The sequence below is a fragment of the Populus alba genome, chromosome 9, assembly GCF_005239225.2.
Source record: "Populus alba chromosome 9, ASM523922v2, whole genome shotgun sequence".
NCBI lineage: Eukaryota > Viridiplantae > Streptophyta > Magnoliopsida > Malpighiales > Salicaceae > Populus > Populus alba.
In genome coordinates this window covers 670223-676866 of record NC_133292.1, presented here as the reverse complement: position 1 = coordinate 676866, position 6644 = coordinate 670223, and the positions used below count along the sequence as shown (strand labels likewise).

General features: G+C 33.7%; 1 non-coding gene across 1 annotated transcript; it reads right to left on the bottom strand.

The window, feature by feature from the left end:
- Positions 1 to 4777: 4777 nt before the first annotated feature.
- Positions 4778 to 4886, bottom strand: LOC118034629 (small nucleolar RNA R71). Its single transcript, XR_004685054.1, has one exon. It is a non-coding gene; the product is annotated as a small nucleolar RNA R71 (small nucleolar RNA).
- Positions 4887 to 6644: the final 1758 nt, after the last annotated feature.

The window sequence follows — 6644 nt, the reverse complement described above, 5'->3', positions numbered from 1 at the left end:
GTGCATACCTCCACTAGATGTATGAGGTTGAGTTTTACTTGGTGCCTCATAAGTACCTGTGGTATCCCAATTTTGAGCATTTTCAGCTAGCAAGTCTAGGTACTCCATTGCTTCATTAGGGTCTTTATCTTCGAAAGTTCCATTGCACATCAATTCAACCATTTGCCTATCTCTAGGTGTTAAACCTTCATAAAAATGTGAAACCAATCTCCATGTTTCAAAACCATGATGAGGGCAAGTATTAAGCAAATCTCGATACCTATCCCAACATTGGTAAAATGTTTCTCCTGGTTTTTGAGTGAAAGTGATGATTTGTCTTTTGAAAGAGTTTGTTCTGTGAGACGGAAAAAACTTCTTTAAAAATTGTTGTTGCATTTCATCCCAAGCACGAATGGATCCTGGTCTCAAATTTTGTAGCCATGTTTTAGCTTTATCTTTTAATGAAAAAGGAAAAAGCTTTAATCGAATGGTGTTCATGCTACAATTTGAGTCATTATAGGTATTACAGACCTCTTCAAATTCTCTTAAATGCAAGTATGGATTTTCTAAGTCTAAGCCATGAAAAGATGGTAAAAGTTGAATAATGCTTGGCTTAAAATTAAAATGAGATGCATCAGGAGGGAAAACTATGCATGAGGGTGCACTTGTTCTTGTGGGATTCATGTGGTCTCTAAGTGTTCTCATACGGTTATTCTCATTATTCTCATTATGAAGCGATTGATTATCTTCTTCGGCCATATTTTCTGAAAATGATGAGGATACCCTACAAAGTCGACCACTTAATGTACGTGACAAAACTCGCATGCATGTGTAAAAAGAGAATAAAAGGAAGAAAAGCAAATAGAAGAAAAAAGAAACAAAACAAAACAAAGAAAACAAAAGTTAGATAAAATGAAAAGTGAAAAGAGAAAATAAATTAAATATTATAATTTATACAAGAATTTACCTCCCCGGCAACGGTGCCAAAAACTTGACACGACCAAAAGCTTGATGTCTTCTCCCAAGTGCAGGAGTGTCGAAGTAATAAATAACTCGGCAAGACCGGGGTCGAACCACAAAGAGGTTAATTGTATAAATTATAAATAACACGACAACAACAATAATAACAATAATAATAATTATAATACTCAGTACGTGATGTTGTTATACCTGAGAATGATCTAAAAGATCGGGTCACAGGTTTCCAGCCTATATACTGAGTTTATGAAAAGATCAAAGATATATATATTATTTAATATAAACAGAATGTAAATAATAATAATAATAATAATAATAATAATAATAATAATAATAAAAGCAGAAGATGAAGAAATTAATGAGAACTTTGAGATGAAAGATTAACGTAAGGATTAAACAACAATAAAAACAAATGTCAAGGTTAGAGGATCCACTAATGGTACTTCAAACAAGTATAATATAAACTCTTATTACTCAATTGGAAACCACACATAAAGGAGGTTCCAATCAGATTATAAATTGTTAACATGATTACATTAGTTATCTTATTCGAATAAAACTAATACTTGTAAATGTTGGCAGACATTCATGATTATAACTTATGTTAACAACAAATCAAGTTCCTTTCATAGCTCAGGTGTCGGTTATACCATACAGTATGGGCTATGAAAGTGCCAAGTATTTGTTGTACCAAGTGTTATACAACATAAATCTAGATTAACCATTTAACAAGCAAAGTATTAAAAGTGAACAAGATAACAAATATAAAACATGTTAGTATCCAACGTTAAGGTCCATGTTAAGTTTATATTATACTTATTCTTACACCATTAGTGTACCCTTTTCACCTTGACATAATTAACTTAGCTAAACATAATGAAAGAAAGAAACATAAATGAACAAGATAAGAACATAAATGAGAAAAAAGTTAACTAAGTAAAGGAAAGGAAATGAAGTGCATAAACTTAATATTATTGAAAGCAAAACATAAGCAATACAAAGAGAGAAAGCAAGAGCATGATCTTGATCTGGAAACCAAGATGCCTCAATACATGGTAAGTGCCTCCTTTTATAGGCCAAAATTTGGAACTATTGATTTGTTAATTAATTGATGAGTGGGTGGCCACATCTTGACTTGGTGACAATCCTTATCTTCTTGTCTGAACAAGACGTCATTGCTAAAATCATAATTTACCTATAATCCTCAGGAATGTTCTAGGAAATTGTCTCAGCTTTCCAACAAAAAAAAGATGAGGTCATTTGGACTTCTAGAATTCAAGATATGGGCTGAACACTAAATAGTGTCTGGGCTGCAGGACAGCTTCGGACTTCTTCGTTGTTCCTTCAGTTTGGACTTCAAAACGGCCTTTGTAAATCTTGAGCTCCTCATGAAAGTTGTAAGCCTTTGTCTTACATTTCCATCCATATAAAATGGACCTAAATCCGAGATCTAGAGCTCCAGATATGATCCAATTACCGAGCAATGTTCCGGTTTGGACTGCACCGACATCTCTTTTCTAAGTTTGGCCATCTCTTTGTCCTTTCACTTTCAATACTTAAACTCATCAATCAATCCTTTTATTTATGTGATAGGACAAATGACCAGGCTTATCACTTAAATCAAAGGATTGATTGATGACTTCAAGTATGGAAATTGAAAGGACAGAGAGGGCCAAACTTAGAAATGAGATGTTGGTGCAGTCCAAACTGGAACACTGTTCGGTAATTGGGTCATATCTCGAGTTCTAAATGTCCAAATGACCTCAAATTTTTACATAGATTTATTAAGACATAGGCCTACAACTTTCATGTTTTCATCAAGATCTAATAAGGCCATTTTCAAGTCCAAATTATAGCAACAACGAAGAAGTCCGAATCTGTCCTGCAGCCTGAACACTGTTCAGTGTTTGGCCCATATATGGAGTTCTAGAAGTCCAAATGACCTCAAAGTTTTACACAGAGTTGTTAAGACAATTTCCTGCAACTTTCATGTTTTCAAGTGGACCCAGTTCTGATGCTAGCATTTGCGTTTTATTCAGACAAGAAGATAAGGATTTTCACAAAGTCAAGAGTTGGCCAACGACTCAACAATTAATCATCAAATCAATAATTCTGAATTTTGGCCTATAAACAAAGGCATTTGCCATGTATTTGGGAGCTTGGTTGTTCAGATCAAGTTCATGCTCTTTATTTCTCTCTTTATATTTTTTTTGTAATTTTTAAGTTTTGCTTTCATTAATATCTTGTTTATGTTTTTCATTTCCTTTCCTTTCCTTAGTTAACTTGTATCTTATTTATGTTCTTGTTTTGTTTATTTATGTTTCTCTTCTTCATTAGGTTTAGCTAAGTTTATTATGTCAAGGTGAAAAGGTTACACTAATGGTGTAAGAATAAGTATACTGTAAACTCAACATGGACCTTAATGTTTAATATTAACTTGTCTTATCTTTTTATCTTACTAATTCTTAATACCTTGCTTGTTAAATGATTAATCTAGATTTGTGTTGTATAACACTTGGTACAACAAATGCTTGGCATTCTCATAGCCCAACCGTATGGTATTACCTACACCTAGGCTATGAAAGGAACTTGATTTGTTGTTAACATCAGTTAACATCATGAATTCCTGACAATATTTAAAAGTTTGGTGTTATATAAATAAGATAATTAATATGATCATGTTAATAATTTATAATGAGCTATTAATGAGAAATAATTCGATTGGAACCTCCTTTGTGTGTGGTTTCCAATTGAATAATAAGAGTTTATACTATACTTGTTTGAAATACCATTAGTGGATCCTCTAACCTTGACATTTGTTTTTATCATTGTTTAATCCTTACATTAATCTTTCATCTCAAAGTTCTCATTAATTTCTTCATCTTCTTCTTTTCTTATTCTTATTATTTTATTATTATTATTATTATTATTATTATTATTTACATTCTGTTTATATTATATAATATATCTCTTTGATCTTTTCATAAACTCAATATATAGGCTGGAAACCTGTGACCCGATCTTTTAGATCATTCTCAGGTATAACAACGCCACGTACTGAGTATTAGTACTACTACTACTACTACTACTATTATTGTTATTGTTGTTGTTGTCTTGTTATTTATAATTTATACAATTAACCTCTCTGTGGTTCGACCCCGGTCTTGCCGGGTTATTTATTACTTCGACACTCCTGCACTTGGGAGAAGACATCAATCTTTTGGCCGTGTCAAGTTTTTGGCGCCGTTGCCGGGGAGGTAAATTCTTGTACAAATTATAGTATTTATTTTGTTTTCTCTTTTCACTTTTCTTGTATCTAAATTTGTTTCTTTTTTTTCCTTTTTTTTCTACACGTGCATGATTGTTTGGTCACGTACATTAAGTGGTAGACTTTGTACGGTATCCTCATCATTTTAAGAAAATATGGCCGAAGAAGATAACCAATCACTTTATAATGAGAATAACCATGTTAGGACACTTAGAGATCACATGAATCCTACAAGAACAAGTGCACCCTCATGCATAGTTTTTCCTCTTGATGCATCCCATTTTAATTTTAAGCCAGACATTATTCAACTTTTACCTTCTTTTCATGGCTTAGATCTAGATAATCCATACTTGCATCTGAGAGAATTTGAAGTTTGTAACACCTATAATGACTTAAATTGTAGCATGAATACTATTAGATTAAAGCTTTTTCCTTTTTCATTAAAAGATAAAGCTAAAACATGGCTACAAAATCTTAGGTCAGGATCCATTCGTGCTTGGGATGAAATGCAACAACAATTTTTAAAGAAGTTTTTTCCATCTCATAGAACCAACTCTTTCAAAAGACAAATCACCACTTTCACTCAAAAACCAGGTGAAACATTTTACCAATGTTGGGATAGGTATCGAGACTTGATTAATAATTGCCCTCATCATGGTTTTGAAACATGGAGATTGGTTTCACATTTTTATAAAGGATTAACACCTAAAGATAGGCAAATGGTGGAATTGATGTGCAATGAAACTTTTGAAGATAAATACCCTAATAAAGCAATGGAGTACCTAGACTTGCTAGCTGAAAATGCGCAAAATTGGGACACTACAGGCACTTATAAGGCACCAATTAAAACCTAACCTTATACATCTAGTGGAGGTATGTATAACCTTAGGGAAGATCATGACCTCCAAGCCAAGTTTGCATCTTTAGATAGAAAAGTCGAGGCACTAGAATTGAAAAAGAGTGGTCAATTAAAATCTGTTCAAGACATTGTATGTCAAATTTGTGAAACAAATGAACATGTAACCAATGAGTGTCCAACTTTGCCTTCTTTCAAGGAATGCTTCCATGAACAAGCTCATGCTTTAAACAGTTTCCAAAGGCCCAATCATAACCCATACTCGCAAACATACAACCCTGGTTGGAGAAATCACCCGAATTTTAGTTGGAAGAGTGATAACAACAATCCACAAACTTCACAGCCACCATTTCAAGCACACCATAATTTCCAAAATTCTCATGGATATGCACCTCCTTATGCTCCACCTCCTAGAAGAAATCTTGAGGAAACATTGCATGCATTCATTGAAAAGCAAGAGACAATCAACACTCAACTTGCTTAAGGCATGATAGATTTTAAAGATTCTCTTGCAAAGTTAACATATGCTCTCAGTTTTCAAGAGAAAGGTAAGTTTGCATCTCAATCACAACAAAATCCAAAGGGGCAATACAATCAAATGCAAGTAGTTCCGGAATCCAACATATGGATCAAGTCAAATTAGTCATCACTCTTCGCAGTGGTAAGGTTATTGAAAAACCCACTCTTGAACCTTGTGAGAAAGATGATGAGTCAATCTCTGAGGGTAAGGAAGGGGTTGAATCTGAACATTGCAAAGAAAAGACTGATTCCCCACCAGTACTTCCATTTCCTCATGCCATGACCAAACATGAAGCAATCGATGATGAAAAAGGCACCGAAAATGTTGTCGCGGATCATTTGTCAAAGTTGACAATAGATTCGACATCTGACATCACACCAATCAATTATTACTTTCTTGATGAATCTTTACTTTCTCTTAGTTCAATGCCTTGGTTTGCTAAAAATAACAATTTTCTTGCTTCAGGATTTTTGCCAGCTCATTTGGATAACCAAGATAAAAGAAAGTTTTTGAGCGACATGCAAAACCTTTATTGGGATGACCCTTACTTATTCAAATATTGTCCTGATCAAATATTTCAAAGATGCATTCATGACAATGAGGTAAGTAGTGTCATTAAATTTTGTCACTCTAAAGCATGTGGGGATCATTTCTCGTAAAAAAAAAATGACTGCAAAAATCTTACAAAGTGGATTTTACTGGCCCACCATGTTCAAAGACTCATATGCATTCTGCAAAACTTATGAAAATTATCAAAAGGTAGGATTTATTTCAAAACATAGAGAGTCTTTAGATAATCTTCTATTGACTCTTAAGTCTCATCATAGTGGAGATGTGCATCGGGCAATTCATGATTTATGACCCCATTTTCATAAAGAACAAGCTCATCATAGTCTTGGGAATCTGACTATATAAAAAAAAAGACCTTGTTTGCCAGTTTTTAAGAAAACTGGATGGGAAGCCTATCCCCGACCCATAGAGGGCGTTTAAGCCGTTCTTGGACGTAAAACCAAGGAAAGATGTGAGCCAAAATCACAACTACT